Source organism: Schistocerca nitens, chromosome 1 (assembly GCF_023898315.1).
Source record: "Schistocerca nitens isolate TAMUIC-IGC-003100 chromosome 1, iqSchNite1.1, whole genome shotgun sequence".
NCBI lineage: Eukaryota > Metazoa > Arthropoda > Insecta > Orthoptera > Acrididae > Schistocerca > Schistocerca nitens.
The window spans coordinates 1,217,117,948-1,217,131,149 of record NC_064614.1 but is presented as its reverse complement, the minus strand read 5'-3'; positions in this window follow the sequence as shown (position 1 = coordinate 1,217,131,149).

Sequence of the window (13,202 nt, the reverse complement as noted above, 5' to 3'; positions counted from 1 at the left end):
TTTGAAATATATTTGTATTAAAAAAAGCAAATATAAGAGGGAGTGGCATAAACTTGTGACTCAACTAAAACACGACATTATTGTTTTTTACTTTGTAATCAGAAATAAATGATCTGTTGAAAGGTTTCATTCAGCAACTACAATACGCAGTGTTATTACATATTTCTCAGGCTATGATTGTGAATATCAGTAGCTCACTGCTTCTCATAGAAACAGAGATTTTTCTTATATGTGTTATCAGAGAACCACACTTTAAAAATGATTGTTGTTTTAGGGGAGAGTGTTATACTTAGAGAAAAGTGTACCTTGGGTCACGTAATGTTTTTTGGTGGATAATTTAGTCTAGTCTGATTTTAGAAAGACATGAATAAACGCACACTAGAGACCACCATAAGCAGTTTCGCAGTTTTTTGTTGTTGTTAGACACAAAGTTGCGTTTTATGCAACATTTGTAAATATTTCACATTCACCACATTTAAATGCTGTGTAATATATACACTCCTGGAAATTGAAATAAGAACACCGTGAATTCATTGTCCCAGGAACGGGAAACTTTATTGACACATTCCTGGGGTCAGATACATCACATGATCACACTGACAGAACCACAGGCACATAGACACAGGCAACAGAGCATGCACAATGTCGGCACTAGTACAGTGTATATCCACCTTTCGCAGCAATGCAGGCTGCTATTCTCCCATGAAGACGATTGTAGAGATGCTGGATGTAGTCCTGTGGAACGGCTTGCCATGCCATTTCCACCTGGTGCCTCAGATGGACCAGCGTTCGTGCTGGACGTGCAGACCGCGTGAGACGACGCTTCATCCAGTCCCAAACATGCTCAATGGGGGACAGATCCGGAGATGTTGCTGGCCAGGGTAGTTGACTTACACCTTCTAGAGCACGTTGGGTGGCACGGGATACATGCGGACGTGCATTGTCCTGTTGGAACAGCAAGTTCCCTTGCCGGTCTAGGAATGGTAGAACGATGGGTTCGATGACGGTTTGGATGTACCGTGCACTATTCAGTGTCCCCTCAACGATCACCAGTGGTGTACGGCCAGTGTAGGAGATCGCTCCCCACACCATGATGCCGGGTGTTGGCCCTGTGTGCCTCGGTCGTATGCAGTCCTGATTGTGGCGCTCACCTGCACGGCGCCAAACACCCATACGGCCATCATTGGCACCAAGGCAGAAGCGACTCTCATCGCTGAAGACGACACGTCTCCATTCGTCCCTCCATTCACGCCTGTCGCGACACCACTGGAGGCGGGCTGCACGATGTTGGGGCGTGAGCGGAAGACGGCCTAACGGTGTGCGGGACCGTAGCCCAGCTTCATGGAGACGGTTGCGAATGGTCCTCGCCGATACCCCAGGAGCAACAGTGTCCCTAATTTGCTGGGAAGTGGCGGTGCGGTCCCCTACGGCACTGCGTAGGATCCTACGGTCTTGGCGTGCATCCGTGCGTCGCTGCGGTCCGGTCCCAGGTCGACGGGCACGTGCACCTTCCGCCGACCACTGGCGACAACATCGATGTACTGTGGAGACCTCACGCCCCACGTGTTGAGCAATTCGGCGGTACGTCCACCCGGCCTCCCGCATGCCCACTATACGTCCTCGCTCAAAGTCCGTCAACTGCACATACGGTTCACGTCCACGCTGTCGCGGCATGCTGCCAGTGTTAAAGACTGTGATGGAGCTCCGTATGCCACGGCAAACTGGCTGACACTGACGGCGGCGGTGCACAAATGCTGCGCAGCTAGCGCCATTCGACGGCCAACACCGCGGTTCCTGGTGTGTCCGCTGTGCCGTGCATGTGATCATTGCTTGTACAGCCCTCTCGCAGTGTCCGGAGCAAGTATGGTGGGTCTGACACACCGGTGTCAATGTGTTCTTTTTTCCATTTCCAGGAGTGTATGAATGTTACTTTGAATGTATTGTTAATTTTTTACATACAGAATTTTGTGACAAGTAAAACACTATAGTTACATCATTTTTAGAACTGTTTATTTAATAAAATGGATAGTCATGCTATATTTCATTATTCATGCTCCATCTCATAGCTTGGAACAGAAGAAGGCAACCATATAACTTAGGATGCTTGCAAATGAACACAGTTCTTTAATGTCATAACAATTTTACCAATCTAGAAAATGTAAATTTGTGCTGGCTTCCTTTAGCTTCTGTTTCAAACTGTAATTAACCTTTAACTGGTTTTTCACAATACTTCTGCTTAATTTGATTTTACTTAGTGATTATTAGTCTGTAGAAGAGTAATAATGTAACAGATAGAGTATGCAATACAACACTGACAATATTTTCTTCATTGCAGTGCTTTTAATTTTAATAGACTATTTGTTTTTAGGTACTTGACTGTGTTGTACCTTGAAACATGTTTTCACATTTGAAAAAAGCTAAATTTTCTGGAGTGATTTTATTAATTTCAGAAAAAGACTGCAGCATATAAAAATGAAATGCAAAAAACTTTTATTATGGGACTGACTTGAGTAAAAGCCCATACCAAAATACAACACTCTTCCCTGCACTCAGTTAATGAAGTATGCTGTAAAGTCATGTGCTTACCATTTTGTAACAATGCATATAGAATTGTAATTTGTACACAAATGTTTGGGATTATTATAATATTCCCTACAATGTACTACAAGACATTGTCTTAGTCACTAAGTCCTCTTCACTAGATTTCATTACATGAGATTGCACAAAACATCATTAATTTACAGAGAACGCACTTATAAAGCTTGAGCTCTCTTCCATTTATTCAAATTACAATTCCGTTTGATGTTTGATACAAGCACAGTCTGTGCTTCTAGACCTCAGTCTTTATATGTCATCTTATGCTCTGTGTGTAGAAATACACATTCCTCAACAGAGAGAGAACTGTACAGGCGGATTCAAAATTATTCAGAATTCTTATTACATAGTTATAGGTGTTGTGGAGACACTTAAGACAGCAAAATTTGGTAATAAACCCGTGACTGGAAATGTACAGTTTGTAATCTAAATTACTCTGAAACAACATCGAGATATACTGCACTTGCATCAGCCAACTTGTATCTGCATGAACTGCAACATATGTTTGAAGTGGCAGCCATAATTTTCATTATACAAAGTGTACCTGTGTACGATGCTCACTTACACATAGTCCAAATATCTTGGAGTGTCCTGAATGACCTACGCTGCAGCCACTATACAGGCAAGGAGTGCATCCTCAGACTCTGCAGGAGTCTCATAAACATTACTCTTCGTATAGCCCCACAGGAAAAAGCCCAGAAGTGTTGAAGCAGATGATTGTGGTGGCCAACAAATCAATCCACTGTGACCTATCCATCTGTCCCAGAATATATGGTGTAGATGCTGATGGATTCCAAGTGAAAAATGGACTGGCATACCATTGTGCTGGAACCACATTGTCAGATGGATATGCAATGGAACATCTTCCAATTGCTGCACCAGTATGTCTTTCAGGAGGTTCTGTTAGACTAGCCAGTAGAATACATGAGCCAATGAGATGATGTGGATAATACCAGGCCACACATTAATAGCAGAACAATGTTGAAATCCATGGGGATGTGTGGAATGAAGGTTTTCCTCTTTCCAGATGTGACGGTTAAGACAGTGGGGCACAACTTAATTTCTGAAATGCACTTCATCTTTGAAAATCAGTTATCCAAGGAAAGTCTGGAATGTTGACATAATAGTGTAGAAACTATGCACAGTAATTAGCATGTGACACAAAGTCAGCTAGACCCACTGTGCATACTCTCTGGAGGTAATATGGGTGAAATTGCTGCTCATGGAGACATGCACTAGATGCTGCTCCGGAATACATCTACAGAACCTGCAGTGTTGCAGGCACTCATTGACAGGTTCTGGTTGACCAGTTGGAGGACTTCCTCTTCCACATCAACAATGCAGCTCTCGAAGATGCTGGCTTCCAAAAGTCATTGCTACAGTCTTTCAAAAATGGCATGGATGGATGGGCAAAGCTTGTAAATCACTCATGACACAGGCATTGTTCTAACTGACCATTTGATCCACTTCCTCTATAGGTAATCAACATGTTGGTGTGCTCAGAAAATGTATTCTTTGTCATTCCATAACCCACCATCTTTTTCAGTCAGTGCATGGCAACTGATGTATATGCACTTCAGTTCGTTAGATTGTTCTCTTATGACACGTGACATGGCATCATGCAAGACATCATGTGACATGAGACACTGACCTCTATTGTTGTGTATTGTCTTTCATTGCTCAAAGTCTTTAACCTTCCAAATGGTGTATTTACAGACATAGGTTTACTAGAAAATATTGCTGTCCTGAGTCCATTCTACAACACTGAAGCACCCAAGAAACTGGTATAGGCAAGCGTATTCAAATAGAGAGATATGTAAACAAGCAGAATACGGTGCTGTGGTAGGCAATGCCTACATAAGACAACAAGTGTCTGGCACAGTTGTAAGATCAGTTCATGCTGCTACAATAGCATGTTATCAAAATTTAAGTGAGTTTGAAAGTGGTGTTATAGTTAGCGCACAAGCGAAGGGACACAGCTTTTCCAAGGTAACAGTGAAGTGGGGATTCTCCCATACAATCATTTCACAAGTGTACTATAAATATCAGGAATCGGGTGAAACATCAAATCTCCAACATCACTGTGTCCAGAAAAATATCCTGCAAGAATGGGACCAACAACGGCTGAAGAGAATTGTTCAGTGTTACAGAAGTGCAAAGCTTCCACAAATTGCTGCAGATTTTAATGCTGGGATATCAACAAGTGTCATCGTGTGAACTATTCAACAAAACATCATCAATATGGGCTTTCAGAGTTGAAGGGGCCACTGGTGTGCTCTTGTTGACTGCATGACACAAAGCTTTATGCCTGGGCCTGCTTACACTGACATTGGACTGTTGATGAATGGAAACATGCTGCCTGGTTGGTTGAATCTCATTTCAAATTCTATCGGGTGAATGAATGTGTATGAGTGTGGATACAACTTCATGAATCCATGGACCCTGCGTGTCAGAAGGGGACTGTTCATGCTGGTGGAGGCTCCGTAATGGTGTGGGCTGTGCAGTTGGAGTGATGTGGGACCCCTGATATGTCTAGATATGACTGACAGGTGAAATTTAAGCATCCTGTCTGATCACCTGCATCCAGTCATGTCCAGTGTGCATTCCAATAGACTTGGACAATTCCAGCAGGACAATGCGACACCTGACACATCCAGAATTTGCTACAGAGTGGCTCCAGGACCACTCTTCTGAGTTTAAACACTTTTGCTGGCCATCAGACTCCCCAGACATGAACATTATTGAGTATATCTGGGCTTCCTTGCAATGTACTGTTCAGAAGAGGTCTCCACCGCCTCATACTGTTAGGAATTTATGGACAGCACTGCAGGATTCATGGTGTCAGTTCCGTCCAACACTACTTCAGACATTAGTTGAGGCCATTCCACATAATGTTGTGGCACTTTTGCATGCTCGCAGGGGCCCTGCACGATATTAGGCAGGTTTACCAGTTTCTTTGGCTCTTCAGTGTATAAAACGGTCACAACGCTCATATAGTACTAGGGACAGAAAGTTGGCTGAAACCAGACGTAAACAGTAATGAAATCCTAAACTCAGATTGGAATGTATACCGCAGAGACAGGCTGGACAGTGAAGGGGGAGGCGTGTTTATAGCGATAAGAAGTGCAATAGTATCGAAGGAAATAGACGGAGTTCCGAAATGGGAAATGATTTGGGTGAAGGTCACGGTTAAAGCAGGCTCAGACATGGTAATTGGATGTCTTTATAGGCCCCCTGGCTCAGCAGCTGTTGTGGCTGAGCACCTGAAGGATAATTTGGAAAATATTTCGAGTAGATTTCCCCACCATGTTATAGTTCTGGGTGAAGATTTTAATTTGTCGGATATAGACTGGGAGACCCAAACGTTCATAACGGGTGGCAGGGACAAAGAATCCAGTGAAATTTTTTTAAGTGCTTTATCTGAAAACTACCTTGAGCAGTTAAACAGAGAACCGACTCATGGCGATAACATATTAGACCTTCTGGTGACAAACAGACCCGAACTGTTTGAAACAGTTAATGCAGAACAGGGAATCAGTGATCATAAAGTGGTTACGGCATCGATGATTTCAGCCGTAAATAGAAATATTAAAAAAGGTAGGAAGATTTTTCTGTTTAGCAAAAGTGACAAAAAGCAGATTACAGAGTACCTGACGGCTCAACACAAAAGTTTTGTCTCGAGTACAGATAGTGTTGAGGATCAGTGGACAAAGTTCAAAACCATCGTACAATATGCGTTAGATGAGTATGTGCCAAGCAAGATCGTAAGAGATGGAAAAGAGCCACCGTGGTACAACAACCGAGTTAGAAAACTGCTGCGGAAGCAACGGGAACTTCACAGCAAACATAAACATAGCCAAAGCCTTGCAGACAAACAAAAATTACATGAAGTGAAATGTAGTGTGAAGAGGGCTATGCGAGAGGCATTCAATGAGTTCGAAAGTAAAGTTCTATGTACTGACTTGGCAGAAAATCCTAAGAAATTTTGGTCTTATGTCAAAGCGGTAGGTGGATCAAAACAAAATATCCATACACTCTGTGACCAAAATGGTACTGAAACTGAGGATGACAGACTAAAGGCCGAAATACTAAATGTCTTTTTCCAAAGCTGTTTCACAGAGAAAGACTGCACTGTAGTTCCTTCTCTAGATTGTCACACAGATGACAAAATGGTAGATATTGAAATAGACGACAGAGGGATAGAGAAACAATTAAAATCGCTCAAAAGAGGAAAGGCCGCTGGACCTGATGGGATACCAGTTCTATTTTACACAGAGTACGCGAAGGAACTTGCCCCCCTTCTTGCAGCGGTGTACCGTAGGTCCCTAGAAGAGCGTAGCATTACAAAGGATTGGAAAAGGGCACAGGTCATCCCCGTTTTCAAAAAGGGACGTCGAACAGATGTGCAGAACTATAGACCTATATCTCTAACGTCAATCAGTTGTGGAATTTTGGAACATGTATTATGTTCGAGTATAATGACTTTCCTGGAGACTAGAAATCTACTCTGTAGGAATCAGCATGAGTTTCGAAAAAGATGGTCGTGTGAAACCCAGCTCGCGCTATTCGTCCACGAGACTCAGAGGGCCATAGACACGGGTTCTCAGGTAGATGCCGTGTTTCTTGACTTCGCAAGGTGTTCGATACAGTTCCCCACAGTCGTTTAATGAACAAAGTAAGAGCATATGGACTATCAGACCAATTGTGTGATTGGATTGAGGAGTTCCTAGATAACAGAATGCAGCATGTCATTCTCAATGGAGAGAAGTCTTCCAAAGTAAAAGTGATTTCAGGTGTGCCACAGGGGAGTGTCATGGGACCGTTGCTGTTCACAATATACATAAATGACCTGGTGGATGAAATCTGAAGTTCACTGAGGCTTTTTGCAGATGATGTTGTGTTGTTTCGAGAGGTTGTAACAATGGAAAATTGTACTGAAATGCAGGAGGATCTGCAGCGAATTGACGCATGGTGCAGGGAATGGCAATTGAATCTCAATGTAGACAAGTGTAATGTGCTGCGAATACATAGAAAGAAAGATCCCTTATCATTTAGCTACAAAATAGCAGGTCAGCAACTGGAAGCAGTTAATTCCATAAATTATCTGGGAGTACGCATTAGGAGTGATTTAAAATGGAATGATCACATAAAGTTGATCGTCAGTAAAGCAGATGCCAGACTGAGATTCATTGGAAGAATCCTAAGGAAATGCAATCCGAAAACCAAGGAAGTAGGTTACAGTACGCTTGTTCGCCCACTGCTTGAATACTGCTCTGCGGTGTGGGATCCGTACCAGATAGGGTTGATAGAAGAGATAGAGAAGATCCAACGGAGAGCAGCGCCCTTCCTTACAGGATCATTTAGTAATCACGAAAGCGTTACGGAGATGATAGATAAACTCAAGTGGAAGACTCTTCAGGAGAGACACTCAGTAGCTCGGTACGGGCTTTTGTTAAAGTTTCGAGAACATACCTTCACCGAAGAGTCCAGCAGTATATTGCTCCCTCCTACGTATATCTCGCGAAGAGACCATGAGGATAAAGTCAGAGAGATTAGAGCCCACACAGAAGCATACAGACAATCCTTCTTTCCACGAACAATACGAGACTGGAATGGAAGGGAGAACTGATAGAGGTACTCAGGGTACCCTCCGCCACACACCGTCAGGTGGCTTGCGGAGTATGGATGTAGATGTAGATTTAGAACTGTGTAATAGGAATTCTAAATCACTCTGTAGTAATCCATAACATAGAAGGCAGCTGAAATGAAGGTCATCAATACTCATGATTCTTATACTGACCTTGTAGAATTATCACCAGCAAACACTTTTCCAGGCTGAGAATATTATTGACATTGAATGTAAGACAAATACATTGTAAATGTGTTACCTCTTCACATATTGCAAAACCAAAATTGTAGCTCAAAAGTTTTTGTGATTTTTTTTGTTGCATTATGTATGATGGGCATCCAACACATTTTCTTTTTCTGAAAGCAGGTTGGTTTTATTCAGGAGTCAATACACCACATTATCCTCATTCTTATAGCTAGAAAACACTATTTTTCAACATAATCTGTATCAAATGTGATGATCTTATACTACCTTACTGGGAGAGCCTGTATGCCTGAATGGTACCAGTCTACTGTTCACTGTCAGATCCAACATCCTGCTGCATCAATAACCTCCCCATCATCCATGTACTGTTTTCCGTGGAGCCTATCCTTCATTGTCCAAACAGATGGAAATCGGAAGGTGTGAGTTTTGGATTGCATGGTGGATGAGGAATTTTTGGCTTCCTCTAATGTGCACACACTTGTGTGAGCTCTTGCATTGTTATGGAGAAGGAGAAGCTCGTTTGCATTTTTGTGGTAATGAACATGTTGAAGTCATTTCTTCAATTTCCTGAAGGTGGCACAATACACTCCAGAATAGATTGTTGCATCAGAGGGAGAGCATAAAAGAGATTAATTCCTTCAACATTCCAGAAGACCATAACCATGATTTTGCTAACTGAGGGTGTGGCTTAATTACCATTTTGTTTCTGTTTTGAAGTGATAAACCCATGTTTCATCATCTGTGATCATGTTCAACAAAAATATTGTCATGACCAGCCTCATAAAATGCAAGCAATTCTGCACAGAATGGTCCTTCATTGCTCTTTATGGTCTTGTGTCAGGCAGCGAGTAACTCAGTGGGCACACACCTTTGAGTACCCGAAGTGGTGGACGAGTGTGTCAGCACTATCAACAGAATGTCCAGTTGTGCAACAACGTGTCTGTCTGTGACCTATTGATGATTTTGAATAAGAGTGTCTGTACATTCCATCATTGCAGGAGTCACAGCTGTGTGGCTGGCTGATTTGCAGGAAATCAGAGAGGTTTGTGCAATGATGACAGGAGGCTCACCTCACAAATCGCTGTGTTTTTGTTTACTGTCATGTTCTTTTAGACATTATTTGTGATGGTCTGGTTTTCCACAAAAAAAGAAACTCAATGACAGCTGCCTGCATGCATCTCTGTTAAAGGTGGCATTTTAGAGGCTACATGTAGTGCCATTGCCCGTCAGAACTTCATGAAACTGTAGGGGCTGTAAGTTATTCATTACTTGTGTGTGTGTACCACAATTTATCCATCTGCAGGAGTGGACGAGAGTGGTTTCCTTTCCTGATCTTACTTGATAATTTAATTGTGATGGGCCCATTACTGTAACACAAATTTTGATGGTTTGGTTATAATGTAATGCTTTTATTTATATTATCTCAAAAGAGAGTGACAGAGAGGAGGGGATTACTATCAGTATCAGAATAATAATTAAATATGTTGATGTGAATATTTTATAAATTTATTCTTTTTTATGTTTCAGCTTATGCATAGCACTGATGATATTTGTCAACTATGGAGGAGGCAGCTACTGGTTTTTCGACCATTCTGTATGGAATGGCCTCTTGATAGCAGACCTCTTATATCCATGGTATGTTTATCTCTTTCTATAATTACATAAAACCATTTTAAGTAATTTTGCATGTTAGTGTGTTAGTATTACTATCAAAGTCAGAAGCTTCTGTGGACAAATTGTGAAGGTCCCTTTTGTATGCTCTGAGGATTCATTACAATGTTATATGATACACTGTTTGCTGCTCTTTGTTATAGCCACATGCAGGGTATGACTTCCATCCCCAGTGGTGCTGCTATGCCCCATGTCTGCTCCAGATAGTTCCAATCCAGCAGAATGTGCACCAGTGTTGTTGGGGTGGATGAAAACCTGCTGGTTGCTCCCAGGGAGTTTTAATTAGCTTGTGTTGCTTCAAGGAAGTTTGCTCCTGCCATTGTTTGGTCCCGGCATTTTACATGTTGAAAGTATTGTCCTGCAGGTTGATTTCTGTGTGCCATGGTGATTTTCTAGATCCTAGTTGTAGGGGTTCTGATAGTGATAATTCTGAATGAATTGGTATTTCTGGCTCATTTTTAATCTCTGTCCATGTGTTCAGCTTGACTGTAATCTTCTTATAATTTTCAGAGGAATATTACTAGGAAGCATTAGGCGTTGCATGTTTGTGGGATGAATACACTCTGTGATGAGGTGCATTGCATTGAGCTGTCTGTCAAATATTTCAGTGTGGGCACTGTTTAGCCAAATAGGGAAGCACTATTCTGTGACTTCATTATACCTCTTACGGGAATCCGTGTGAGGCTATGAGCAATGAGGGTAATGGACATGGAACACTACATTTTTAGTATGGGACAAGTTGGGAATATGACACTGGTGTGAAGCATGCTTGGATATCTGAAGTGATTAAGATGAATTCTCAAGTAAAACAAGAAATCTGGGTTCAAGTCCCAGTCCAGCACAAATTTTTACTTGTCACTGTTGACTTTATTTAATGTCCGACTGTGGCTAATGTCAGAATTTCAGTTTTGTCATGAGTATGAAAGTGCTGAAGCTGAGGATTGTTCCAATGGAATTTCAGGCAGTTCCTGTAAACTTCTAGAGTAAATTGTTCTGAGTTTTCATTTTAGTTGCCATGTTTTGGAGATCAATTTTGTATGTCAATGACCTGTTTAGGGTCACTCTTAGACATTTTGGAGTATTGCAATATTGGAGATTCTGATCCCTAAATGTGTTGTTAGTTTTGTAGTTTGCTTGTTTATTGTATAGATGGAAAGTTGATACAATGGTCTTTTGGTGATTCAGTGATAGAGAGTTACATTTGAAGTATTCATCCAAAGCCTTCAAGCCTGATGTTAGTGTTCTTTCAGCCTGCCTAAAGCAACAATAACATCACACCTGAAACGTTTGTATACTTCAAACATAACTCTCTTTTAACAAATTATTTAAAGACCATTGTAGTGGTAGTAACAGTAGTAGTAGTAGCAATAGTAGTCATGGCGGTGGTGGTGGTGCTGGCAAGGGGGGGGGGGGGGGTGATAGTGCTGTTGGCAGTAATAATTGTTGTTTCCATCACTGTTACTATTAATCAGTATGAGGAGAGACCCTCATCCTCAGAACAGGTGGGTCCCTATCGTACTGATGCTGAGTAACATGCTCCTTCTCTTTAATTTTCACAGTGCTGATATTTCTTCTGAAGATAAGTGCTGGCCTACAATTCTGTCTCATATTTTTATAACTTTATCAAGAGAATTTTCCTTTTGAGACAAAGTACATCTTTGTTACTCTGTGTCTGAAATCAGACTGTTTCAATACACCTTGAAGTTGGCATGTTTACACTATGACAGGGAATACATTGAATTGATAAATGGCACAGCAAAAGGCTCTCCAATTGCATGAGTGTGGTGAAATACTTCTCAAAGCAGTACAGGAAAAAGGATAAAAGATGGCTCCTGTACACCAAAAGTGTGTCTACCACCATTTTGATAATGAGTGATTGGATAAGTCATAAAAATGATTGTAAATAACTTTTTGTATAAGTGACCATGGTTTGCAACTAATTTCAAACCCATGCAACATTCAAGGTTCATACATGCATCAGGCAGTGTGATGCAGCATGTGAAATCAGTGGGATTACATTGTGGAGGATAGGGCTTAAATTCCATCTCACACAGATGGGTTAAGTTTTGTATGATTTGTATGTTTTCTATAAAATAGTTAAGATTAATGGCAGGATGGTTCCTTTGTAAAGGACAGGACTGATTTCTTTCCCATGCTAGTCAAATTCGAGCTTGTCATGCATAATGACTGTGTCATCAATGGGATTTCAAACCCTAATATATGGCATTTCTGTACATTCCTTATATGAATTCAGCTGAAGTTTTATGCTGATGGTACAGAAGACTGTGAACACCCTAACAATAACCTACACTCTTCATTCCTCTTAACAGTTACCTTTATCTTGGATATCATCCACCATCAACTTACAAATATGCAAGAGACAGCTAGTCAGAAATTTAATGTATTTAGTACATTATATTAAAGAGTATTATCTGAGATCCAAAAGTGAATCTGCAGGTGAATGAAAGTCAGGCTGAGTATGTACTGATGTTGAGGCTGTAAAAACAACACATACCACCACCATCAGCAAGTGGATTGAGTTCCAAATTGATGTTGATTTTCCAGTACCTGGAAGTGTGATCAAGCACATACAATGAGTTATATGTTGCCTGAAATGATATACTAAAAGTGAGAGACAAATGTTGTTTCATCCTGTGAAATCCACTGAGATCCCAAGCCCTGCCACGCAGAAGAATGATTAAGCTCTACAGATCAATCATGCACTTAGTACCACTCTAGATTAACAAAGCATGGCTAGTTAATAAAGAGATTAGACAGAAATCTGATATCTCCAAAAAAGAGTGTGAATTCTTGTATTATGGTAGGGGTAGAAGAGAATGGAGACAGGGAACAAAAAAAGAACTTTGTTGACATCTCATTGGATTACAAAAATGGTGAGAAGTAAGATGGGTTGGGGTTGGGTTGGGGTTGTGTGGGGAAGGAGACAGCGAGGTCATCAGTCTCATCGGATTAGGCAAGGACAGGGAAGGAAGTCAGCCGTGCCCTTTGAAAGGAACCATCCCGGTATTTGCCTAGAGCAATTTAGGGAAATCACGGGAAACCTAAATCAGGATGACCAGACACGGGATTGAACCGTCGTCCT